Here is a 27,494-nt window from a genome sequence, read left to right as displayed (position 1 = left end):
ACCCGTTGGAGGCTGGAAAACAACCCGTTGGAGGCTGGAAAACAACCCGTTGGAGGCTGGAAAACAACCCGTTGGAGGCTGGAAAACAACCCGTTGGAGGCTGGAAAACAACCCGTTGGAGGCTGGAAAACAACCCGTTGGAGGCTGGAGAAGAAACCGTTGGAGGCCGGAAAAGAAACCGTTGGAGGCCGGAAAACAACCCGTTGGAGGCCGGAAAACAACCCGTTGGAGGCCGGAAAACAACCCGTTGGAGGCCGGAAAACAACCCGTTGGAGGCCGGAAAACAACCCGTTGGAGGATGGAAAACAACCCGTTGGAGGATGGAAAAAACAACCCGTTGGAGGATGGAAAAAACAACCCGTTGGAGGATGGAAAAAACAACCCGTTGGATGCTGGAAAACAACCGTTGGAGGCCGGAAAACAACACGTTGGAGGCTGGAAAAAAAAACCCTTGCAGGCTGGAAAAACAACCCGTTGGAGGCTGGAAAAACAACCCGTTGGAGGCCGGAAAAGAAACCGTTGGAGGCTGGAAAAACACCCTGTTGGAGGCTGGAAAAAGACCCTGTTCGAGGCTGGAAAAACACCCTGTTGGAGGCTGGAAAACAACCCATTGGAGGCTGGAAAACAACCCATTGGAGGCTGGAAAATCAACCCGTTGGAGGCTGGAAAACAACCCGTTGGAGGCTGGAAAACAACCCGTTGGAGGCTGGAGAAGAAACCGTTGGAGGCTGGAAAACAACCCGTTGGAGGCCGGAAAAGAAACCGTTGGAGGCCGGAAAAGAAACCGTTGGAGGCCGGAAAACAACCCGTTGGAGGCCGGAAAACAACCCGTTGGAGGCCGGAAAACAACCCGTTGGAGGCCGGAAAACAACCCGTTGGAGGCCGGAAAACAACCCGTTGGAGGATGGAAAAAACAACCCGTTGGAGGATGGAAAAAACAACCCGTTGGAGGATGGAAAAAACAACCCGTTGGAGGATGGAAAAAACAACCCGTTGGATGCTGGAAAACAACCGTTGGAGGCTGGAAAAAAAAACCCTTGCAGGCTGGAAAAACAACCCGTTGGAGGCTGGAAAAACAACCCGTTGGAGGCTGGAAAAACAACCCGTTGGAGGCCGGAAAAGAAACCGTTGGAGGCTGGAAAAACACCCTGTTGGAGGCTGGAAAAAGACCCTGTTCGAGGCTGGAAAAACACCCTGTTGGAGGCTGGAAAACAACCCATTGGAGGCTGGAAAACAACCCATTGGAGGCTGGAAAATCAACCCGTTGGAGGCTGGAAAACAACCCGTTGGAGGCTGGAAAACAACCCGTTGGAGGCTGGAGAAGAAACCGTTGGAGGCTGGAAAACAACCCGTTGGAGGCCGGAAAAGAAACCGTTGGAGGCCGGAAAAGAAACCGTTGGAGGCCGGAAAACAACCCGTTGGAGGCCGGAAAACAACCCGTTGGAGGCCGGAAAACAACCCGTTGGAGGCCGGAAAACAACCCGTTGGAGGCCGGAAAACAACCCGTTGGAGGCCGGAAAACAACCCGTTGGAGGCCGGAAAACAACCCGTTGGAGGCCGGAAAACAACCCGTTGGAGGATGGAAAAAACAACCCGTTGGAGGATGGAAAAAACAACCCGTTGGAGGATGGAAAAAACAACCCGTTGGATGCTGGAAAACAACCGTTGGAGGCCGGAAAACAACACGTTGGAGGCTGGAAAAAAAAACCCTTGCAGGCTGGAAAAACAACCCGTTGGAGGCTGGAAAAACAACCCGTTGGAGGCCGGAAAAGAAACCGTTGGAGGCTGGAAAAACACCCTGTTGGAGGCTGGAAAAAGACCCTGTTCGAGGCTGGAAAAACACCCTGTTGGAGGCTGGAAAACAACCCATTGGAGGCTGGAAAACAACCCATTGGAGGCTGGAAAATCAACCCATTGGCGGCTGGCAAAACAACCCGTTGGAGGCTGGAAAAACAACCCTTTGGAGGCTGGAAAAACAACCCTTTGGAGGATGGAAAAACAACCCTTTGGCGGCTGGAAAAACAACCCTTTGGAGGCTGGAAAAACAACCCGTTGGATTCTGGAGAAACAACCCCTTAGATTCTTGAGAAACAACCCCTTGGATTCTGGAGAAACAACCCGTACGCGGCTGCAAAAATAACCCCTTCGAGGCTGCAAAAACAACCCGTTCGAGGCTGCAAAAATATACCCATGTTGGTCTGTCGCGTTTTTCTGTCTGTTTGTTTGTCACATGATTTTTGGCCACAGTTTTCAAGCATTCATTCTGAAATTTATGTATGTAGGTGACCGCACAAGGACAGCAAAATTTAATTTTCTTGAAAATCCGAATCCTGATCCAGATCTGAGAATTTTTAAAAGTGATTCTTCACCATTGAGAGATTGGGCCAAAAATGATATCTCGCACAATATCTCAAAAGGTTGTGGATGAATTCACATAAAACTTGGTGGAAAGGTTGGGAGTGCCACTGTAAACAATTGGTTCAATTTTGGTAAAGATCAAAATCCATATCTGGTTACGAGAATTATTTATTTTTTAACTGGTTCTTCCTCTTTGAGAGATGGGGCCAAAAACGATATTGTATGATATCTCAAAAAGTTGTGGACAGTTTCGGGCGAAACTTGGTGAACATGGTGGGTTTGTGACAAGGGTGAATTGATTCGATTTTGGTGAAGATCTGCTTCCGGATTCGAGGATTTTTCATTTCATTCTCCACCCTTGAGAAATAGGGCCAAAAACGATATATAGTACAATATCTCAACTGGTTATGGATGGATTCTACAGAAAGTATGTGTACAGGTTGGGTCTGTGAAAAGGACTAATTGATTTAATTCTGGTGAAGCTTCAAATCTGAATCTGGATATGAGATTTTTTTTTTTTTAAAGAAGTGTTTCTTCATCATTGAGAGTTGGGGGCAAAAAACTATGTATGGCATGATATCTCAAGTTGTGGATGACTTGTGACAAAACAAGGTGAAAAAGTTTGTTAGGTGACAAGAACAAGCCGATTCGATTCTGGTTAAGGTCTGGATTCAGATCCGACCTATCAGTGGGATACAAAATTGATAGTTCAGCCTGGCAGAGGTATTTTTTGTCTGTAATCATGTATAAATCACTGCAGAGCACAGTTATCATTGGAAATTTTTGTAACTTCGCATATCAGAGGCCTATAGAGGTCCCTTTCAGCGTATAAAATTTTGAAGGTCAAGGTCAAAGGTCAAGGTCACTTTGTCGCAAATCAGGGGAGTCGACGAAACCCTTATTTTTTGATTAATTTTGATCGGATCGTCTTCAAACTTCATGGGAATATAGTTCATGGTCTGGCGCTCAGCTGATTAATTTTTGGTGGTGATTGGCCTTGACCTTCATGGTTAGCACCAAAGGTCAAACATATTTGACCCCAAGGTCAAATTTTCAAGTTTTAGGAACCATATCGTGTAGTACCTCAAATTGAACACCTCGATGAGTGCTTTCTAGATATGTCAAGCTTGAGACATTATGACGTTATCTGGTGACGTTATGAGGCAAAAGCATATTTTTCATGGTTACTCTGTAGAACGATTCTCATCGGAATCTTTCGTAGGCAGATATTCCTCAAGGAGTCGCTCCTGGTGGATAGCAGCTCTGTTCACCTCAGTGTGACCTTGAAGCAGTCACACGTGGTCACCTTTTGGCAAGATACGGGTCTTTCTGTCGCCTACAGGTCACAATTCCAAACAGATCTTCATGAAACTTTACAAAGTTGTAGAGGTCGTCTTAACTTAGAAGCCTATTGATTTTGAAAGGTCATCTTGAGGTCAAAATTCTAAAATCGTCATTTTTTCATCCGGTTGACTTGAAATTTGAACCTCGCTGAATTGGAAAACCAACTATTTTTGAGGTGAAAAGGTCAAACTTCTAAAATCATCAAATTTCATTTGAAAAATTGTCAATTTCATCCGATTGATTTGTTGATAAAACAGCAATTGGATAGTACATAAATGAATTGAGAAACCAACTATTTTTGTGATCAAAAGGTCAAAGGTCAACTCAAGGTCAAACTTCTAAAAATCAATTTTCAAATGAAAAATCGTCAATTTACAACCAATTAACTTGAAAGTTCAACAGGATTTGCAAAGTCCGTCACTGAATTGGGAAAGCAACTATTTTTGAAGTCAAAGGTCAACTCAAGGTCAAACTTCAAAAATAATCAATTTCAATCTTAAAAATAATCAATTTTCATCTGATTGACCTGAACTTTGATTAATATTGTGAATTTTAATATTAATGAAATGGACAATTTGATGTATCCATGGCTACCTTTGGAAAGGGACTGGATTTTGCTAGTATCGTGCTCTGCACAATGTCTTTTTCTTGTTTGTCTGTTTGTCACATGATTTTTGGCCACAGTTTTCAAGCAATCATTTTGAAATTTTTTGTGTGTGTAGGTTTGCAATGTACCCAGTGATTCGTAACTATGATAAACAGCTTGTTCCAAATTGTGGAATGTTCCAAGTCAAGTTAAGGTTGAGCAGGCCAAAAAAAGCATGGCAGCTTCAGAACCCAGCGAGATTACCAAGAAAACGCCGAAAGACTCCAGACAGCGAGGTGGCCGAGGATCGCCTGATGAAGGATATAATAACAAAAGGCTGTTAATCATCTTCAAAAGGGGTGGTGTAATTAACCAAACACCAAATTTTCACTCTTCTTTGGAGTTTTCTTCATATGCATGCAAAGTTTCAGGCTGCTCTGTTTTATGGTTTTGGGGTTACGGAGCGCATGCGCGCGCGCGCACACACACACACACACACACACACACACCCTTTTATTAATATAGACTACCAAACAACCTGTCGCTTCACTGATGGGGACACTAAAGGGGGTGGGGGGTTGAAAGAGGGAGGGAGATAGAGATAGAGATAGAGGGCAAGTGTAGGGTGAGAGGGGAGAGAGAAGACAGAGAGGATGAAGAGGAGGGAACTTGGGGGGAGGTGAGGGAGCGCTACCTCGCCAAACATTGCAATTCACTGCGAGAGGGAGGGGTGCGCGAGAGAGACAGACAAAGAGAGAGACAGAGACAGACGGAGACACAGACAGAGAGAGAGAGAGAGAGACAGACAGGCACACAGACAGACAGAGAGAGAGAACTAGAGAGAGAGACAGACAGACACAGAGAGAGAGACAGACACAGAGAGAGACAGACAGAGAGACAAAGACAGAGAGACAGAGAGAGACAGAGAGAGACAGAGAGAGACAGAGAGAGACAGAGAGAGACAGAGAGAGACAGAGAGACAAAGACAGAGAGACACAGAGAGACAGAGACAGAGACAGAGACAGAGACAGAGACAGAGACAGAGACAGAGACAGAGACAGAGACAGAGACAGAGACAGAGACAGAGACAGAGACAGAGACAGAGACAGAGACAGAGAGAGAGAGAGAGAGAGAGAGAGAGAGAGAGAGAGAGAGAGAGAGAGAGAGAGAGAACAGACAGACAGGCAGAGACAGCGAGAGAGCGACAGGGGTGTAGGAGGAGAGGGCTGCATTATTTTAGGTGAGGGGTGGAGGTGGGATGAGGGATGGAGGTGGGGTGACGGGTGGAGGTGGGGTTAGCAAAGAGAATGTTATGGGACACTTAATGACCGAACAGGAAATAAAAAAACCTCATGTCAGAAGACCTGCACACACAACGACACGACAGCATTTGTAAAGTAATCCACTGGCACATCTGCAAAAACTTTGATATTCCAATTCCAGAAAATATGTGGGAAAATGAACCAAAATCACTGAAAACATTGAAGTACCGCTCACATACAACCAAATAATCATACCGGGCATGAACATCAAAAACAAAGCATTGCGACCAGATATCATACTGAAGTACAAAGAAAAGAGAAGAAGGTATTGCTAAGTGAGGTGTGAATACCAGTGATATTTGACCAACGATGCAGAAATCAAGAAAGTGACCAAATACCAAGACCTCAATCATGAAGTGAAAAGATCCTGGAAGCTGAAGAATGCCAAAGTTGAACAAATGATAGTTGGAGCTCCAGAAACGATGACAAAGAACCTCAGAGATATTAAAAACCATCCCTGGGAATATTACGGCAAACAAACTACAGTTGGAAGCTGTCCGGGGCTCAGTAACAGTCCTGAAGAGAGCCCTTGGCAAAAAACTTTGAAAACAGAAAACTTCACAGCTTGGTCCATGAATCGTGACTCCTTACTGAAACGATGGTGGATACTTTGAGCCAGCTCTCAGGACTCAATTCCATTCTGAAACTCACAAATGTAGATACCACTCAACGACACACACACACACACACACACACACACACACACACACACACACACACACACACACACACACACACACACACACACACACACACACACACACACACACACACACACACACACACACACACACACACACACACACACACACACACACACCCTAATAAAATAAAATAAACTTCACAGCTTGGTCTGTGAATCGTGACCCCTTGCCGAAATGAAGGTGTATACTGTTGCGGGCCGGAAGTCTGGTGGCGAGAACGACCACAAGGTTGGGAAAGTTACGTCGATTCTCAGCGGACTCTCCGGAATTGTAGGCCATCGCTTGTCGCTGTTGCCCCCAATGCTACCTCTGGGTTTGGCTGCAGGGAAAGGTCTCCCTCACAGGTGTTGGCCTGAGCCACGGATTCTTCTAATATTATCTCAGAACCCACCTGTACCAGGTCGTCTTGGTCCGCCATGGTTCGTACCGAGAATTTAATAAAATTTTACTGCTGCTCTTAATTTCGGAGGGCAAAGGGGGGGGGGGTGCCAAGTGCACCCCAGGTCCGAATCCCGTAAATTTCTCTATGGAGGCGGAGGGGTTTGAGTCCCGCTCCTGACGACCAAACTGTTGGGGCCGGGGTCCGGTGGCGAGAACGACCACTAGGTGGGGAAAGTTACGTCGATTCCCACCAGACTCTCCAGAATTGTGGGCCATCGCTCACGGATAATTCCGTGAGGAGGTGGGTCGCTTAACCGACCGTGCACGCCAATACCTCCACCGCGTAGCGTTGGATCTTTTTGTCTAGAACCAATTTACCTAATTAACCAAGCGGTGTTGTCTACCAGGGAACCATGCCCTCAGTATGCCTTGCCCGATCCGGATCACTCTACCAACTACCAACCACCTTTCCGGATCGGATGCAGCCGAGCGGAACTACCAAGGACGTACCGGTGAGAATGAACAGAATATCGGGGATAAAGACCCGGTTAATCTCAGATTCAAACCATGCTGGACCAATGAAGGAAAAGACAGAAACTAACTGGGAACATTTCTTCAATAATTTCTTTACAAGCACTTACAAAAGAAAGACACAGAGCAGACTTATGCGGGAATACAACAGGCAAGATTTCCAATGATCAACTAAAAACACATGCAGTTCTACTTAAAGACGGCGCCAAGCACTCAGTTGCACACTCAGACAAAAATAAACCCAGATATTTGCAAACAGCCAGAGAGGGAGGTGAGCCGAGATCACAGTTCTCTCGGGTACCAGAACATTGGAGGGAAGGGATGCTCCGTGGTGCGGCACCTGCCAATGGTCGTGCGGCTCGGTCCACGGCCGCCCGCGTGGAGACCGTGTCTGCGAAGGAGCCCTGGTCCAGTAGAGCAGAGTCTGAGGTGGGGATCAGGGTTTCCAGCTGACTCCCAAGACGACTCACTTTCCAGCTCACTCGCTCTCCCTCTCAGCACTCCAGACTACGAATCCTCCGACCCTCTCAGCACTCTACCCTGAGGATGGTGTCGTAATTTTTAGATCTCCCTCAGTGGGGAGGGGCCTTGGTGAAGCCGACGTCACTGTTCACCCTGATTGGATGGGGCTTCCATGGGGCTGCCCTTTCTGGGTGGAGTTTCGGCCATACTGGGAAGCCCGCCCACTCCGCGTTTCCGGATTCGCCAAAAAGGTACTACACAAACATTTTGCCTCTGAAAGCGGAAAGAAGGTACTGTGGTTCATAATGGAGGGGAGAAATGATTTATAAACCCAACTAAAAGCCATCGCAACGCACCCCTTTTCCTTTCCCACTACACACAAGGAGGGGTTCTATCTACACATATACTTAATGGAATAACTGACTTCGGGACAACTGTATGTTTGTATGCATATGGTTCCTAGAATCGTAACAATACTTCGAGCCCGCTCTGAGAGGACTTCATTGCACATTCTGAAACCCCTTATGTAGACACATAAACCCACAACACACTGAGGCCTGGCAGGTCTCTGTTTCACCTCCTAATGAAGCCCACCTACATGTGGAGATAGCAGGAAACAACAGCAACTCACACATATGTGCGTGCGCATGCACGCGCGCACACGGCCGATGTTGGCAATTTTTCGGGAATTGGCAATGTGGAATCAGTCTGATTACTGGCTACAGTACGTACTGTATACAACCCAAAAAGCTTGAGTCGCTTTCACAAAAAAAACGTTATATTTATGGAGACGTTTCAAGGACATGATTACAAACAATATTCTTTTTAACAACTGCGTGTGATGGGTGGAAAAAAATTGGCTCAGTTAATTTAGAAAACACGTCAATACTGCAAACAGCTTTTGCAATGAAACTCACAAAGGGAAACATATAACCTTTGAAAAGCAAATACGAGAACCAAATGCTTTAGAAACAGGCACAAAGATAAAGCAAAACCTGATGGAACCTCCATAAGATACGGGAGGAAACTGCCATTACGGCACCCGTAACAGACATGGCATGTCCACAAACCCACAGAGAATCTGTACGCATTAATTGGAGACAAAAAACAACAACTACTCATTGGACACTTAAAAAAAGAAAAAAAATCCATTGGAAACAAAAACAATCAGTTATTAAAAAAAATAAAAATTTAAAAACTGTTCAGACTAAAAATATCCCATGGCAGCCAACAAAAATACCATAAAAGATTAAAGCACTCAAGACAGACCAATAACATCCCGTAAAAGACTAAAAACATGCCATTCAGGCTATAAAACATTCATTATCGTATTTGCAAAAGTAATACAAGTACGACAGCAAAAAGCACTTAGAATAAAAAGAAGACATTTAAAACGTATATATACAATATTGCGAACCATGGTGTCTGTTCGTGAGTGTCTGTTTACTGTGGCCATTTCCCACGCTGCATTTGAAAAGCTACACACAGGCAAAGCTCAACATTCACTTTCGAAATGACGGAAGAACAGCCATGAATAATGTTGATGCCAAATTATATTTCGCAAGCAACATATTCTACACGAGATTGTTAAGAAGTAATCATACTATCATTCACATTTCAAAATGTGATGCAACTTAAAGAATAAAAATGTTAAAATAGATTTAATACAGATCTTCATGGAGTAACACACCATTTAAAAAGCTACATTTTGCTCTCTTTTTATACAAATCCAACCTCTGCTACCTGATGTTGCACCACCAATTTGGGGTGGGTGGTATAAGTAGCTCAAAGCTTTGAAACCAAGAGTGCAACACAATTAACTTTTTTAAAGTCCATGAAATAATTTAAATTGATACATTAGCTTAAACTTTTTCCCGCCTCTGAGGACACGTACTTTTGCGATATTCCAGAATGGCTATGACAAATTGAATTTGTGTTTAATTACCATTTTGCAGAGGATGATACAAATACTCTAAAATGGGTATGACAAATTGTATTTTAATTAATTCGGAAGGAGATTTGATTTATGAGATAGTTTTTGAATGCACTGTACCTGTATATTGTGTACATAAATTATAATGTGTACCTGTTCATTACAACAACAACAAAAAAGTACAACAGCTCAGTTTTCCTTTGTTGCAAACAATGTATGTATTGAGGATGGCCACTGGGTTGAGTGGTTAAAGACTTGTTTCTTTCTTCACTGACTGCTGCGGTTTGATTCCCGTAGCTGCTCAGTCTCGCTAACCCGCACTTGGCGAGCATGACGAGACAACACGAGTTGAATGAGACCTTTATACTGTAGTACATTGAAATAAGGGCTAGTTTACAGGATTATAACTGTCATGACAAAACTATGTTTCATCGTCCATGGGGCAGAAGCATCAGAAACAACCATGACTGTTTCTCCAAATGCCATGTGGTGTGGCCATACCGAGATGTTTGACTTATATTTCTGAAATAGAAGTGATTTACAAAACACACATGGTAATTTATCACAACAAAAAAAAGTCACCTGCCTTCTACTGAATGGTGGCTATTTCTAAAGAGTCAAAATTACGATATATGTACTACCCCTCCATTCCAATGACATGAGACGTACATATATTATATTTCCACAAAAACATATTCTATGAGTCACATTCCTTGGGTTATAAGTAAAAGTACTGCTTTAAAGGAATTCTTATGCTGGTAGATAAACATCGTTTTGCCTTAGAGGAGCAGCAACCCCACAAAAAGGTTTTCCATGTACAAAGCTCACACAATGGCTAGCAGCTGTTGAAAATGGAAAAGATAAAATGGATTCCATTTGTAATTCAATCCATTATGAAAACCACGACAGCAAAAAATCTGAGAAACAGAAGGAAAGATTTTTTTTCGGGAAACAGGGAGGTAGGTTTTAGAGTGTTAGCCATAATTTCAGGTTGCGATTGAAATATGACTTTCAACCCAGTTAATCCTGCCTTGCTTAGTGTTTCTGTCCAATAATCACATTGACTGATTGACCCTTTGTAGAACCTTGCTTCGTCAGTTCCTGAGAACGTCTATCCAACCTGTCTTTGCCGCGTAAAAAAGAAGAGCTGCTCTCAGATGCTCTTCGTCTAAAAGGTCATTTTAGTTTGCTTAGAGATATCTAATATATCTGGAGTCTTGGCTTCCAATATGGTTCTTAACGATTCTATTGCATGCCTTGTATCTTTAGCCTTGGCACTGAAGTCCTGGACATGCCGCTTGCTCACTTTGTAGCTTATTAGTAGTCTCTTTTCAGGTCTTAATCTGTCTCAACCCGAATTCTCATTTTGGAGGGATACTCTCTGACATTCACTCCTCTAGAGTGGAACACAATGATTTGAACATGAGAATCATTTTAGCTCACAGAGTTTAATCCAACTGTTCTATCTGCTTTGTGAATCAATTTATCCTCTATTCTATTGCACACAGCACATGGCTGCTGAATATTTGAATTATTGCTGGGTGTGTGGTTGCAACGCTAATGCAGTGCCCCCTGTAGGTTAAAGCAGGAATTTGTAATTTGTTTTTGATGCCGGCGATAACTCACTCACTCTTGGCAAAGGACACCATACTCGGATCTCGAACATCCACCAACCAATGCTAGAAGACGGTAAAATGCAGTTTCACGTCCATCCGAGAGACCGTGCAAACAATGATGTCTCACTGTGTTTATGAAAAAAACAGGATGACAATTTACAGCTGGGAAAGGAATCTACCCCAGGCTAGATAGCACAAAGGAGAGTGTGCACACATCTAGGCTATCCTGCCATGTGAATGACGAAAATAAAACAACTCGCAAGGTCTTATAAAGGTAAATATTTCTAGCTCCTCCACAAGCCTTGACTTTGTATTATATATATATATATATATATATATATATATATATATATATATATATATATATATATATATATATATATATATATATATATATATATATATATATGTTGTTAATGCTGCATTATATTTTACAAAATATGACTAATAAATGCCAATTCACTTCCTTAATAAAATACAATGAATGTTTGATATTTTTGATTTTAAAGTACAATAAATATTGTGATATTTATCACAACATTATTTTATCACAACACCCCCTGTGTCTCTCCCCCAAGATTACTCTAATCATCTGTTGAATTCACCAATAACTTGAATTGCTGAATTTAATATGTTAATCCTGCAAACAGAACCCCACACTTAAAGCAGGAGATGTGTTACCAATCTCGGTTTTAATAATGCACTTTGAGACAGCTGTGTAGGTAAAAGTAGGTTTTAACAATACCGCACATACTAATAGTGATATCAATAATTATATCACAGCTGGCCAATTAAACCAACATATTGTTATGATGATGGTGTTGCAGTATAATTGGTAGCCTCAACTTCTATAATTCTCCAATAAACTTTCATGAGCTTCGACATATGTTCATTGAACAACTGTTACCATGTAACGGAGCAGTAAAAACTATTTTCTCTATAGATATCTAACTTTTGCAAGTGCTCGATGTTCAAACCTGGTGATCCATACACAGAATGATTGATGGGAATGCGAGTGGGAAACATTTTGTTGCACCATAAAAAGCATTTGACTTTCAAAGAAGGGAATTGAGGGCAGTTAACATTTGGTTTACAAAATGTGAAATATAATGGTCTGATACCCAAGTCAATAAAGGCACATTGAAGCGTATGAATATAGAACATGGGAATTACTCACAAGTGACATTTTGAAGCTGAAATAGGGTTTAGAGTTTGGGAAAGAAATGGTGGTTTTACTGACCATAGTCGTGGAAGAAATTTGAACAAACAACAACACGAAGTATAATTGTTGTGATATGGCTCATGCTTATTACAATATACAGTAACTGTCATGACAAACGTGTCGGCATATTTAGCACTAATCTGAACCATTGACTCATGATGTGTGGATCTCAGGTTCAAATCCCTATCAATATACATTATGTAGTTGTTCAGACACACACACACACACACACACACACACACACACACACACACACACACACACACACACACACACACACACACACACACACACACACCACAGCTGACTCTGCTCGTGAGATCTGTACCCTGCTGCCTTGTCAAGTTAGGGGGGTTTGATTTGTATTTATTAACGAACTTAGCATGGTCACGAGCAAACGATTTGCAGTTTGTCCTCCTGATGAACTCATAACAAGGATGAAATCTGGATTGGCAGCTCTGCTTTCATTTATTTGTGACCATAAGGGCATAAATCTCAGTCTGCAAAGACCGGAGTTCCGCATGGACGCCATCCTAGTTTGTCGGTGATGTGTCAGAATAATTTTTGTGCATAATGTCAGTGTCATGTCACATCTTCCTTTTGTTGAATTCATTATGCCTGACTGCAAATCTAACTGGTGATCAGCAGGGCAGAGAAAATGTGTTGTGGCAGATGACATCTGTTGCGAACATATAATGCAGCAAGTGCTGTGATGGGACACGATCTCTGTCCTGCTGCCTCGTTAACTTAGGGGGTGCAATTTCACGGGGGGGGGGGGGCATGGAATGGGAGGTCTTTCTCTGGATCTGTTTTTTTATCCCTGGCACTGCACTTGAAATTGCTATCCTTTATCCCCCCCCCCCCCATCAGAAGATTTTGTATTGATGGTGATTTAATTCGTGAAATTTTAACGACTGACATTTAAAAATGATAAATGTATGCCGCATCCTTTCGAGCACGAAATGGTTTTTAAAAGCTTGTTCTAACCACACAAAAAGTCTAAGACCAGCAGGACGTCATGGTAAACATGATTTGTTGACATTATTTGAAACAGTGTTAGAAATGTATTAATGATATATTAATGTTATTTCACCGAAATAAGCTCAGGGAGTGGGTCCTGGTGTCTGTCTGTAAACATTCACCTAAAACATCTTCTCCTCACAAACTACCTGACCTATATGGACCAAATTTGGTAAGATGCATCAGGACAGCAAGGTCTCATGGGGTTGTGCTCCCCATCCGGATCCGTCCATTTCAAGTGGGTGTAAGGGGTTTTGCCCCAAATATTGGTATTTCCTTCAAAAATCTTCTCCTCATAAACCGAAAACTGTATCCAAACCAAACTGACCATGCAGTATCGTGACCATGCCCTCACCCTCACCTTAAGTTGTGCTCCTCATGGCTGTATCTATGCTGGACAGGGGGCCACGGCCTCCCTCTGACAATCCCACATAGTCACTAAAACACATTTTCCTCACAAACTACAACACCGATATGGATCAAATTTGGTACAATACATCAGAACAGGAAGGTCTCATGGGGTTATGCTCCCCATCCGGATCCGCCCTCTATAAGAGGCTGAAAAGGAGGGTTTCGCCTCAAATTGAGGTAATTACCATTATTCACTAAAACATATTAGGTGAAGGGAATGTTTTCACCCCTTTCTGTCTGTCTGTGTTGGTTTGTCTGTTTACAGAATATCTCAAAAAGTTGTGAACGGATCCAGATGAAATTTCGTGGACAGGTTGGGAGTGTGAAAAGGACGAACCGATGAAGATTTTGATGAAGATCCAGATCCAGATCCAATGACTAGAATTTTTTAAGTGATTCCTTACCATTGAGAGATAGAGCTAAACCAATATATTGCAATATATCTCAAAAAGTTTGGACGGATTCGGATGAAACTTGGTGAACATGTTGGGTGTGTGACAAAGAAAAATTGGTTCGATTTCGGTGAAGATCCAGATTGGGATCCAGATCTGATAAATTTTTTTAGTGATTATTCACCATTGAGAGATAGGGCTAAACCGATATATAGCACGACATCTCAAAACGTCGTGGATGGATTCGGACAAAACTTGGACATGTTGGGGATGTGACCACGGCAAATTGATTCGATTGTGGTGAAGATCCGAATCCGGATCAGACTACGAGAATTTTTAAAGTCATTTTTCACCTTTGAGAGATAGGGCTCAAAAATGATATCGAACATGACATCTCAAAAATGTATTGGGCCCGATATGTTCTCATGAATCAGGTATTATGGGGCGTAGGTATGCGCTCTACCGAGTGCCCTTCTTGTCTATTTTAAAATCTTCTCAGAAACTGACGGCCAGATGCAGATCAAACTCTTCATGAAACACAAGGACCATGGCATTAATTCAAGTTGTGCTGCCCATTACCGTACCACTTCAGGAAGGGGGAGGGGGGCATGGCCCTCACTCTAATCCCTCATTTTCACCCTTCCTGTTGGGGAAATAACCATCAATCCCAAATGGGGCTATTTATTAATTGTCGTGTGACTTTTAGGCTTTATGTCCCCATTGTTATGTATAGCTTGTAGTTTGAAAAGTCAGGAAAAACAAAAAAAAGCCATGAAGTTTGTCAATTTTATTCTCCCCACTGGAAGTTTTACAAATCGCACCCTGGTTCCATATATTCCCTTCTTTGACAGGTTGTTGTTGTCACACATCAAATGAGCAATTTTTTGGATTGTATATTGGTACAAACGGGAATTCAGTGCAACTATTTCGTGAACAGATATCACAGTGGGTGGCAGCTGGTTACCTTGAAAACCTCCTGCCATTCCACCAGCTAAGATTTCCTCGGGTGAAATTATGGAAACTCGGTTAGGAAACCGCTTTCGGCACTTTTTGAGCTGACCACCTGACTGAAGATCACTGAAGTTCTTTCCATGCCAAACCGAACACCTCCAGGCACATATCCCTCCCCACATCGATTCTTCATCCCCAACCCACCACATTCTCGATACTCCCCATAGCTTTGCTTTCGGCAATTTCCATTCGGTGTTTATCACAGCATTTCATTCTGGTTTCCCATTCAATGATACGTAGATCAGTAGTTTCAGTTTCACTTTGCAATATCAGTTTTGAATCATCATTGAAACTTGTGATGTGATGCGAATGGTGCACAGAAAGAAAAAAAAAAAGTCATCAAAAACGATTTTCGGGGGGAATTTTTTTCCTGATTCTCTAAGGCATCTAAAAGGGTCTAATGTGTCTTAAGAGTTTTGCCATAAAGATGTCTAAAGGGGTCTAAAGGTGAAAGAGCAAACGGGGGCTATAAAGTATCCAAAGGGTCGAAAAAGCTCAATAGGTCTGAAAAGTGTCGAAGGATCAAGGAAAGTCGAGAGGTCTCAAAAGGGTCAAAATGGGTATTGAGAGGTCTAAAAAGGTGTAAAGGTCGAAAGGAATCTAAAGGGTCTTACAAGGGTCTAAATGAGTATGAAGGAGTTTAAAGTGTCTTTAATCCTAGATAGGTGTGCAAGGGTCGGCGCCACCCAATACGAAACCCCATCCCCCCACCCCCGGTTTGCCGCACATCAGACCGATGCCTTACTCTCAGTACCTTCAGCGTGTGGCCAGCCATCAGTGAAGCATGTGCCTCGTTTGCTCCTCCAGTACTTCCTGGGATACATGCCGAGTTGGAGTGGAGACGACCCATCTCCACCTTGCGTATATGAATAAGGTTATATACATCGTATGCTTGGGTCATTCACGATGAGAACAGTGCAACAAGACATTAGTGATGGATGAACTGGCACAAGTTCATGAGTGATCGAGGAGGTAAACTTGCTCGACCGTGGGCCGAAAAGCATCTCCATCAGGAAGGTATGACAAACAGTGTGAAGGCTACCATTCGGGAGGTCTTCAACATCAATTCCTCATTCATACCAATCGCTGCTGCTGAATTTCTACAAATGCAGAAGTGTTGTGGCAAGTGCAGCAGAAAAAATAAAAATAAAAAAGATCGAAAAACCAAAACTGTGTGCAGCATGTGCAATAAGCCGGTTTGTAGTCACCATTCATTTGTGACGTGCTTGGACTGTAAATAGACGAGTAACGTAATCTGACCTGTGAAGTGTCTGTGAAGTTGGGATCATGCCAACTCATAATTTATGGAAAACTTGTGTGTTTTCAGTAGTCTTGTAACATGCATTTTCTATTTGCCATTTTTCACCAAATATATTCCTCAAATTCCATGACCTGACCTGAATAAGCTGCAGGCCCTATGATGCTCATTCTTTTTTCCTAGGTACTTGTATCCATTTTCTCTGCTGTGCATGAATTTGCATGGAATGTGTCAATAACTTATTTCTGCAGAAAATGTGAAAGACGGGTCACTTTTTTTTCCAAAATTAAATTTTAAATTTACCACGTAACATACTTGTTGATGTTTGAGATTAAAAAAACAGAAAAACCTGCAGAAAAGGCTAATATATAATATGGCATGCACCAATTTGATCTATCAGGTCTCTAAAAATGTTTTTTTGTTGTTTTTAAAAAATGTTTTTTGACAAGGGCTGGTGCACATCCTGGTCCAGCTAATTAAACTGCCGTTCAGGGGAACACCTATCTAGGGTTAAAGGGTCTAAGGCATCCAAATGGTGTAAAGGTCGAATGGGAATGGAGGATTCTAAGGGTCTAAAGGTCAAAAGGGTTTTTAAAGGATTGAAGGGGTGTAAAGGGTCTCAGGGGTCTTTAAAGCATCTGAGGGTCGAAGGGGTGTGAGGGGTATAAAGGGTCTTTAAACAGTTGAAGTGGTATAAAAGGTGCAAAGTGTCTGTTTCCCTAAAAGTCTGAAAGAAGTGTTCCAATAGTATGTAACTTGATTAAAAGATGCAAGCATGGTCTAATAATTAATACGTAATTAACAGACCTAGTCACGGTCGAAGTCACGTTCAAACAGTAGATACATAATAGACTTAGTAAAGTAAAAAGTTGGTGGTTTACACCATGTGTTGACTCTTGAAAGAGCTATTTATATTTTGTATACTTTAAAAATATATAACTAAAGCAAAAGAAAAATAAAAAATATACCATCAGAGATGGGGAATCCCCCACCATTGAATGAAAAAGGTCATACGTATTCCAGATAATGCGCGAGGTGAATTGGAAACAAGACACCATTTGGTCATCATCTCGAAAATGTTCCCTAGGGGTGAGGAACGTAGTAACCAAAAATAATTGAAATCAGATAAGTGGTTTTCCATTTATTACAAAAAACATTTTTTTCAAAATGGCTGCCCCAGTCGGCCATCTTGGATCCGGCCACGCCCAAAATCAATAGGGTTCTTCCTTTTCAGGTGGTACATGTGTGACCCAAATTTCAAATCGATATGGCGAACAGTTTATGAGTTATCGCACTCACAGCTATAAATGTTGACGGACGGACGGACGACCTGGGTGGCAATATCCCCCCTCCGCCATGCGGCGGGGGATAAAAAAAGTAGGCCTCGACGTTTCGGGCAGACGATGGGTTCTGCCCATCGATAGGAGGAAGTCATGGAAACCGTTCACACGTCAAAAAGGCTAAAGCGATCATTCTGATTTTTGGTGAATCAGGTCTGTGACCCAACATAAAAATCCTGTTGAAATTTCAAGTTAATTTGATGAAAATTGATTTGTGACCTTGACCTTTGAAACTTTGAGATTTTGACCTCAAAAACAATATGCCTCGAGGTTTTGATTGGTGAATTCAGTGACCCAATATGTAAAAAAAATTCTACAAACATGTTTTTACTTTGTCATTCTGGGGTATTTTGTGTCGATCGGTGCCAAAAAATATAAATTTAACCCATTTTAAATTCAGGCTGTAACACAGCAAAATGTGAAACAGTCAAGGGGTGTGAATACTTTCTGAAGGGACTGCATGTGTTGCTTTCACTTGTCACCATGCAAATTGACTGGGTGTTGGTACCTCTTTCACCTGTCATGGCACTTCAGCAAAAGACTTCTACGACTCATTGAGACCGACTAAATCGGTTAACTTCCCGACCCGGATCTCAACCAATGGTACTCCATCTCTTCCTGATCTGATTTTGACAAATTTCCCTGAAAATATCTGCTGCTCTTCCTTCGCTCCAATTGGTTCTTCTGACCACGTACTTGTCAAAGTGAACATCTCTCTGGCTGTTATCAGAGAACCACCTCAGGGCTGTCGAGTCTGGCATTTCACTCAGGCCAACTCGCAGGGTTTTCAAGCAGCCATCAAACTTCTAGACTGGTCTCCTATCGCTACTTTCTCCAGCATAAACTCATCCTGGGAATTCTTTCAAAGAAACTTGCTCTCCCTCATGCACAGATTTATCCCCTCTCTTCTTCAGTTGTCCTACGCTTCCTCCCACCCATGGTACACTGAACCTTGTGGTGAGGCAGTTGTCCTGAAACTTGCCTTTGCCTCATGGAAAGTAAATCCAACTGAGGGTAATCTCAGTTCCTTCCATAAAGCTCAGAACAATTGTGTATCTACCCTCAGGAGAGCCAGAAAACAACATCTTTCTAATCTCAAGTCTGAACTCTCAAACCTCTCTCCCTCCTAAAAATCCAGGTGGCGTCCAATGAAATCTGTTTCTGGTGTATGTTCCCAGTCCATCGCCTCACTTACCTCAAATGGCCACACTGCTGACACCGCAGATGAAAAGGCTGAATGCCTAAACTCTGTGTTTGCATCTAAATATTGTGTCCGAAACCCATGATCTTTCCTGGGAAAGCCACATTTCCAACTTGGCCTCCAAAGCCAGTTGCGGACTGGGCATCCTCCATCATGCAGTCCTTCCTCAGCCCACCTGACCTCCTGACCACATACAAAGCTTTTGCCAGCAGCCTGATGGAGTACTGCTCTCCGTTCTGGGCTGGTGCTCCTGCCTCTCAACTTTCTTGGCTTCACACTGTGGAAACCAAGGCATTTAGTATCATTGGTATCTCCCGCGGTGAGGCTGAGTCTTTGGGCCTCTCACTCTCTCACTGCAGGCAGGTCAGTGGTCTTTCTGTCTTCGACAGTCTCCTCTCCGGTCTCGCCCCCCCCGCTCTGTCTGTGATATGCCCCCCTCCCCCCCCATATTTCTGAAGGGCGCTCACGGTCCACAAGCAACCCCTTTCTGGTAAAACTACCAAAATCACGAATCACTGCTCACCTACACTCCTTCATTCCTCTTTTTTTTCCCGCCTTTGGAATAAACTCCCATCCTCTCTTCAATCCCTTTCTTCCCTCCAGGTCTTCAAAACAGATGTTCACTACTACCTCTTATCTTCCCCCAACCAAAACCACGATCTTTTGCAGCCCCGTTAATCCACCCCAAACCCACCTCCTTCAAATTCCCTGCCTTCCTTCCCGAAAGTTCCCTGTCGTGTAAGGTCCTGAAAGTCCGTGGTGTCCATCTTTTATACCCTGTGTTCCCTGCCCCATCCCTCTCCCTTCCACACATATCCTAATGTCTCTTTTCCCCACTGTTTTGTCCTTCCCTCTCCCACCCCTCTTGTGTGTTGTGTGTTCTAAAACATATTGGCATATTTTGGGTCTCCTACGAGCCTCGACAATGAATACAAAAAGTAATAATAATTAAAAAAAAAAAAGAGTAGTCCCTTCCCCTTGTGTAGTGGGTAGAATCTGATTGAATGCATTGGTAGAGGGATAAATGGGTTTTCCCCTTTGCTTTTCCCTTTTCCCCATTTCTTAGGGGGCAACTGTGAATCACCTACGAGCTTCGTGGCACATGCTGTGCACACGGACGATGGACAATTTGCACATCACGCCAAAAGCTCGTAACCACAGCACTAACTGAGAACAGCCACGGTGGCAAAGAAATTGCTGATTTGATTTTGAAGTCCCTCCCTGAATTGACAGTCAGACTGGTGGTTCTCATTCGGTGCTGTCGTTCATTGTATGTGGAATTCACATTTTGGGTGGAATGATATGGGTATAGAAAGGGAATTTAAAGTGGAGTAGAATATTTGCTGAAACTAATTAAGTGACTAAATTAATGCGACGGTAATTTCTGATTCTAAAGTGTTTTTCCAAGAGTATGTGACAAGAGCACCTTAATTAACTTTTATCAGAGCACCCACCCCCTGGATGGATCGAGTTCACGCATTACTTACTGAAAAGAAGTGTAGCCTGTATTTTGCAAGAAGACTATAGATGTTTACGTGGTGTTCGCTTCAAAGCTTCTTGATGGTATAAAGGTCTAAAGACTACGTTCCAATATTAGTTTGTGATGAAGGATCAAAAGGGTCTCATCTCTCAATCATGTAAAAAGGGTCTAAAACAGCCAAATGGTCTAAACCCCTAAATGGTCAAGGGTATCTTAAGGGTCATAGAGATCTTGAGGGGTCTCAAGAGTAGTCCTTGGATTTTTTGGGGGGTCTTGGGGATTTTAGGGGTGTTAAGGGTCTTTGGGGTAAAAAGGATCATACAGGTCTTTGGGGTGGAAAGGGTCTTCAGGCTCTTCGGAGTATTTAGGGTCTTAGGGGTCTTTAAGCATCTTAAAGATCTTGTGGGTCTTGGGGGTATTAAGGGACAAAGGAGTCTTTTAGGTTATTGGGGTCTTTTGGATCTTCAGGGTGTAAGGGGTCTTCAAGGGTCTTCAGTGATCTTAAGGGTATTAAGGGTCTCATGGGTCTTTTGGGTTCTAAAGGGCCTTGAGGGTTTTAAAGGATCTTAGGGGATTTAGGTGTCTTAAGGATCTTTGGGATTTTAAGTGTCTTCCATGTCTTAAGGGTCTTTGGGTTCTAAAAGGTCTTAGGCATCTGTAGGGTCTTAAGCCGTCTTAGGGGTCTTCAGGGTTTTTGACGTCTTAAAGGGTCTACATAGAATTGTACAGAAATCAAAGAAAATGCTTCACACTGACACACACAGACAACTTGCTCTGATATAATACGAGGAAGAGTAACCATCCCAAGTGACAGGAAAAGCTAGCAAAAGTATCCGTCCCCAGTGATGGGAAACGTTTAAGTGAATCTATCAATTTATATAATATTTTATGGACTTTGAAAGGGTTAATTGTGTTGTACTTTTGGTTTGACGGAGAGCCAAAGCTCGGAGCTACTTGTACCGCCCACCACAAAATGGTGGTGCAAGATAGGGTGGCAGAGGTTGGATTAGTCTCAAAAGAGTGCAAAATATCTTGGTTGTGAAATAAAATTTGGCATCAACATTACTCATGCCTGTTCTCCCGTTATTTCTAAGTGAATGCTAAGCTTTTTAATGGAGCGCAAGAAGCGGCCGCCGTAAAAGGGGAAACAGACGAACGCACGGACAGACACCACGGTTCACAATATAAAAAAGATGACTTCCCTTCCAAGGAACTTCAACACAGAAAGAGACTGTTCAGCTCGTGAAGCCTGTACAATGGTTGCCAACCTATGACTCTTTTGTATGCAGAATCAAGGCTCGTGGAAGAGCAAGAACACAAAACGGATCAGGACACAACAGGTCAAAAGGAACAGTAGTGAGTGTTGGGACACCAACAGTGGAGTTGAAGGACAACATAGAGGGAGAATTGGACAAACAATGGGGTAGGGAATGGTGCTCAGGATGTAAAGAGAAGGAAACTACTTCTTCCTTCTTCGTGCAGCGGCATATGTTGAGATACATGGTCATGTTTGCAAACTATGTTAATTTATGTTGTAAGGTTTTTTTGTGACTACAGGAGTATATTGATATTGAAAAATCTTGGTGCCAATTTTTTATGCATGTTTAGTGTGATTTTTTCCAGAAAATACAAGATGACCGTGATCGTGTTATAACAAAAATTTATTTTTTCAAAACTTAATTATATGTATGTCATATAGCACATGATCGGTGAGATGTACAAAGTAATTTTGGCAGGAAATTATCATGCTACTTATCATATATATATATATATATATATATATATATATATATATATATATATATATATATATATATATATATATATATATATATATATATATATATATATGGAAAATATAGTGTATTTTCAAATTTATTGAACAAAATTGGTGCATGCCGCTTGGCCAACTTAAATTGTTGTTGTTCTTCTTTCGGCTGCTCCCATTAGGGGTCGCCACAGCGGATCATCCGTTATGATCCGCATACTGATTTGGCATAGGTTTTACGCCGGATGCCCTTCCTGACGCAACCCTGGTCGCCGCTTACGACACAGGGATAAGGATTGGGTTTCGCCATGATTCCGGGCTGCCCTACACCCTCTCATAGCGTGGCCCAGCGCAGAGCTCCCGTCATCAAGCGATCCTCGAACCCAAGCCTCCGAGTAGCCGGATTACAGGCGCACGCAACTACACCCGGTTGCTTGGCCAACTTAAGTGTTATATTTTATATTATTTCAGAGTTCATCATTATAGTTCATCATCAATGTCATCTGAATCAGAGGCTACTGATTGTTGAGTGTTCTCACAGATGTCATCAGATGCCTCACAAGTGCACATCTCTGTACATACAACATTTGCTCACTTTCAGGAACAATGTGCCGTTCTGCACATTTGTTTGACACATTTGCACCTCACAAGTTCCAGCACAGCCTTTAATGCAGGTGGTAGATGGGTTAGCACTGGCCTGTATAGGTTGTTCTCTAATGTCCAACCATATTCTGATAGTTCTGGTAGTTTGGGTTTGGCTATTTCATCATAGTACCACACCATAGCCTGATAATGAGCTCACTTTATGTGTTGTTCCAGTGCTCCTTTTGTAGGTGGCAATTTCTCAGATGCTGCAAATGAGTTCACATTCTTGGGTATATGCATCACTTGCCTTTGGGTTTTCATTTCATACATCATGTTCTGTGCAATGTTGATGGTTGCTCTATCAATGTGGTTTGCAAGTTCATCAGCCAAGGACATGGATGGCCCTTCTAACACCCATCGGAGCAGTGCTGTCAAGGATGCTGGGAAGTTATCATCTCTTCTACCACTGTTAAGTGATACGTCAAAGAACCATGGCGTTTCTTTGCCACGAAGAATGTCCTTTCGAAGAGTATTCGCACATTCAAAAATGCTTTTCATGTTCTGTTCCATACTTCGGGAGTCAATTTCCTTTCTGATGGCAGAATCTTTCATAGTCTTGGAGCATAACATTTCAGATTGTCTCGCACTGGGACGTGAGAATTCAACATTTTCAAGGTGTCTTGATCAGATCTTTAACATGTTTATTCTGAATCAATTTTCCTCCTACCACTCCATGCATTCTGCGGATGCCAATGTAGGTGATGGTGATATCATTCATTGAAACAATGTTGCCAGAGTGAAGTACATTTTTCAATACATTGAAGAACTCGATGTCAGCAAGAATAGTCCTTTGGTTCTGATCCACTTGGCGAGGATTCAACATTTGTTGCTGTGGTTGACGCTGTACATGTTTCACGTAGCGGGGGAGATGATATTTTACATCTATGGCCCGAGCGTCATTTGGTGATATGGCTTGGAATCGAACCTTACATTCATCATTATCACTGATTTGGACAGCGTCGTAGATTTTTTTTTCCAACGTCAAATGAACATACTTCATGCAATTGTTTTGTCATTCCATCTCAACTACAGAATATACATTGCATCTTGTTATGTGAGACTGATGATCGGGTGAATGGCTTTGTCCCTGTTGTGGCATCTGATAACGGTGAGTTATCATCACATTTTGATGCTTGGGAAGATTATGGACGGCCTACTGGAGATGATAGCAAAATGGCAGAATCTTTGGTGGCTGTACTCTTCTGAAATCGCATCTTCGCACGATCAATTTTGAGCTTATGCACAGTCTCTTGAAAGCACCCCCTGTGCCAAGACGCTCCGTATGATTGAAGATCTGATGCATCAACATCCCGGAGTCTGCTTCTCAATGGTAGATAACCAGGATCACCATAACCTGCACACTCATGAACACTGTCTAGGAATTTGTCATATGAGGTGGGATTGGCAACCAGTTGTCCACCTGGAACTTGACACTTCAGACATATTGCATAGTTTGTCTCTGAAGTTACACGAGGATGCTTGGAATGAGGTTTGTCCATTTTGATTTCAGAGAGATACCTCAATTTTTATGATTAGTGGTCTGGTACAGCATATGTAAGTACATCTGAAATAAACAGAAGCAATAAAGGTAAAGCAAACTTGTTAACCAAATGCACATAATGATTGTATTGGCATGACTGTGTGATTTATGCACGAGTATTATGATTAATATAACTGCGATGTCATCCACTCTCTGAATGAGAAAGAAAATTGTGAATCTTATGCACAACATTATTGTAAGGGAATTAATATATAGTTTATATAGCTGCGATGTTGTCTATTTTCTAAAAAATGTATAATCAGCATATAGTAAGATAATAATTTATTTATTTATTTATTTATTAATTATCTGCTAAGTTGTATTTAAAGATATCCAATCTAATAACTCTTCTGAAATGGGATTCCTTATGATCAACAACTGTAATTTATTACAACAAATAGACTGTGTTGTTATCTTAACTAATTTTAAATATACTGTATATACGTTATACATATATGCCAATTAGTTGAATTTCATGATTTAGAGGTGGCCATCTTGGATTTTACGGTACCATTTAATTAAACTATAGTATGTATAAATTCTGACATTTTCATTGTATACCATGGTCCACACCGATCATTTTGAGGTGCAACATGACGTGGTTCATCAAAGATATAAAAAAAAAAGTCAAAAATTTTGCTGAATCGGTCAATTATATGCTCGGATGTATATACCTCAAAAAAACGTAGTCAAATATCTCTAAAAAATTGGCACCAAAGATTTTCTTGTTCAGTGGGACATTTGGAGTCAGAAAAACTTTGGTGCCACAAATTAACATAATTTGCCAACGTGCAAACATATGCCCCTACACCATCTCCTCCCCATCTCCATCCATCCCTTCTCCCCCCCTCCACCCACTCTCTCCCCTCCTCTTTCTATCTCTCCCCCTCCCATCTTTCTTTACTCTCCAATTCTATCTCCCCCCCCACTCTTCTGTCTCTCCTATCCTTGCCTCTCTCTTTTCCCCTTACCCCCCACCCCACCCACTCTCTCCCCTCCTCTTTCTATCTCTCCCCTCCCATCTTTCTTTATTCTCCAATTCCATCCCCCCCCACTCTCCTGTCTCTCCCCTCCTTGCCTCTCTCTTTTCCCCTTACCCCCCACCCCACCCACTCTTTCCCCTCCTCTTTCTATCTCTCCCTCCCATCTTTCTTTACTCTCCAATTCTATCTCCCCCCCCCACTCTCCTGTCTCTCCCCTCCTTGCCTCTCTCTTTTCCCCTTACACCCCCCACTCCCCTGTCTCTCCTCCCCCACTCCCCCATTCTCACTCCACCCCCCCACTCCCCCATCTCTCCTCCCCCACTCCCCCCCCCCACCAACACACACACACACACACACACACACACTGGGTGGTTTTTCATTACCTTCCCAACAGTAGTTCGGGCAGGAATTTGGAATCTGTTCAAGTTGCTGGGGATAACTCGCCCACTCTTTGTGAAGGACACCGTGGGTATTTTAACATCCACAAACTAATGTCGGAATACAGGACGCCCAGTTTTATGTGCAGGAATGACACACATTGATGATTCACCCTGCCTGTGAAACACCAGACAGACCTGTGAAACAGACATCTTAGAGGTGAGTGCGGGTACCTTGAGGTGTTGTAGCTTGCAGCACACCAACCCAACATATGGAGAGATCAGCTGGATGACCAAGCAAAGAAGAGACTGATCAGAGAGGCCACTGTCCAGGACTTCCAGTCGGCTCCAGGCCGACCCCAACAGTAGGCCCCAACAGTAGGCCCCAGGCAGGCCCCAACAGTCTGCCTCAGGCAGGCCTCAACGGAAGGAAGGGTTTGACAAAACACAACTTTCCAATCACTATAAGTGTACTGCAGATGGAAACTCCAAAATAGCCACCCTCTCCTTCTCTGCATCAACTTCCTGGTTCCTCCTCTTACCCCACAGCCAATCTCAGGCTTTATACCTGTGGGTGGAACCAGTGGGTCTAACTTGAGGGGTGGGGAGAGAAGAGGAAGAAGGTCACAGCCCGTAACACTGGGCATCCTGTTAGAGATCGTATCTAAACGCACTGTCAATAAACAAACTGTGATTCCATGTTGTGTATATATAATGCATGTAAAAATAGGGGCAATACCCTTGGGTGCTCACCTGATAATAGTTGAGTAAGAAAACCAAGGAAGCACTAGTACACATGGATGACCCACAAAATATGTAATGGAGAAGAAAGTAAATACCGATAGATTTTTATTAATGCCGTGAAGAAACTTTGGTACATCACGGGTGATGAAGGTTGTGGTCACGTTTCTGAAAAAGAGAACAAATCACTATTTTTGGAGGCAACACCTTGTAGACCCCTCAAGGGCCTCATTATTTTTTTAATGTAATAAATAAAATTGGTACATAACAGGTGATGAAGGTTGTGGTCAAGTTTCATTGAAATTGTGTGTGTGGTTTCGGAGAACAAAGTAAATGCATATTTTGAGAGGCAACCCCCACGCCCCATTGACCCCCCCCCTCCCCAAGTCCCAGATTTTTTTCACTGTCATGAATAATCTTTAGTTTTTGCCATCCTATTTGCCAGACTGAGGCCCCTGGAGTACCAGCAAAAAGTGGATGCAGCAACGCGCTGCTCCGGCACATGCTTCCATACCTGACCTGACCGAGTTCAGTTGCCGATGCACAATTGAAGTTGTTCTTTGATAGGAAATATTTCATCTTGCAGAGGATATATGTATTGGTGTCCACTAAATATCGGGAAAATAGATCATTGTTATGCAGAATCTGGTTTGCAGGGTCAGCGTCAGGAAAATGAGCCACATGTCCATACAACTGCAGATGACGCTCACGGACTATGTTGGTAAAAAAAATCTCATTTGAGTCTCTCTCAGCAACCGCTCGTTGGACACAAATACCGATCAGCAATCGCCAAGGATTCTCCGAAGAGACCTGGTACCGTAGGAATTAAGTCTCCATCTCAGATCCCTGGTCAGAGTCCAAGTCTTAC

General features: G+C 42.7%; 2 long non-coding RNA genes across 3 annotated transcripts in view; one reads left to right on the top strand and one right to left on the bottom strand.

The window, feature by feature from the left end:
• LOC147027945 (uncharacterized) overlaps positions 1 to 15,058 on the top strand; it is a 33,430-nt gene extending 18,372 nt beyond the window's left edge. Inside the window, exon 3 of the long non-coding RNA XR_015057345.1 lies at positions 14,156 to 15,058. This is a non-coding gene — a long non-coding RNA (uncharacterized LOC147027945). The remainder of the gene's footprint in view (positions 1 to 14,155) is intronic.
• LOC147027944 (uncharacterized) overlaps positions 1 to 26,928 on the bottom strand; it is a 71,805-nt gene extending 44,877 nt beyond the window's left edge. For both annotated transcript variants that reach the window (XR_015057347.1, XR_015057346.1), the window contains exon 1: positions 26,120 to 26,928. This is a non-coding gene — a long non-coding RNA (uncharacterized LOC147027944). The remainder of the gene's footprint in view (positions 1 to 26,119) is intronic.
• Between the last annotated feature and the right edge of the window lie 566 nt (positions 26,929 to 27,494).

Source organism: Eptatretus burgeri, chromosome 4 (genome assembly GCF_056783735.1).
Source record: "Eptatretus burgeri isolate ZD-2024b chromosome 4, Ebu_testis_v1, whole genome shotgun sequence".
Taxonomy (NCBI): Eukaryota; Metazoa; Chordata; class Myxini; order Myxiniformes; family Myxinidae; genus Eptatretus; species Eptatretus burgeri.
This window is presented reverse-complemented; position numbering and strand designations above follow the sequence as displayed.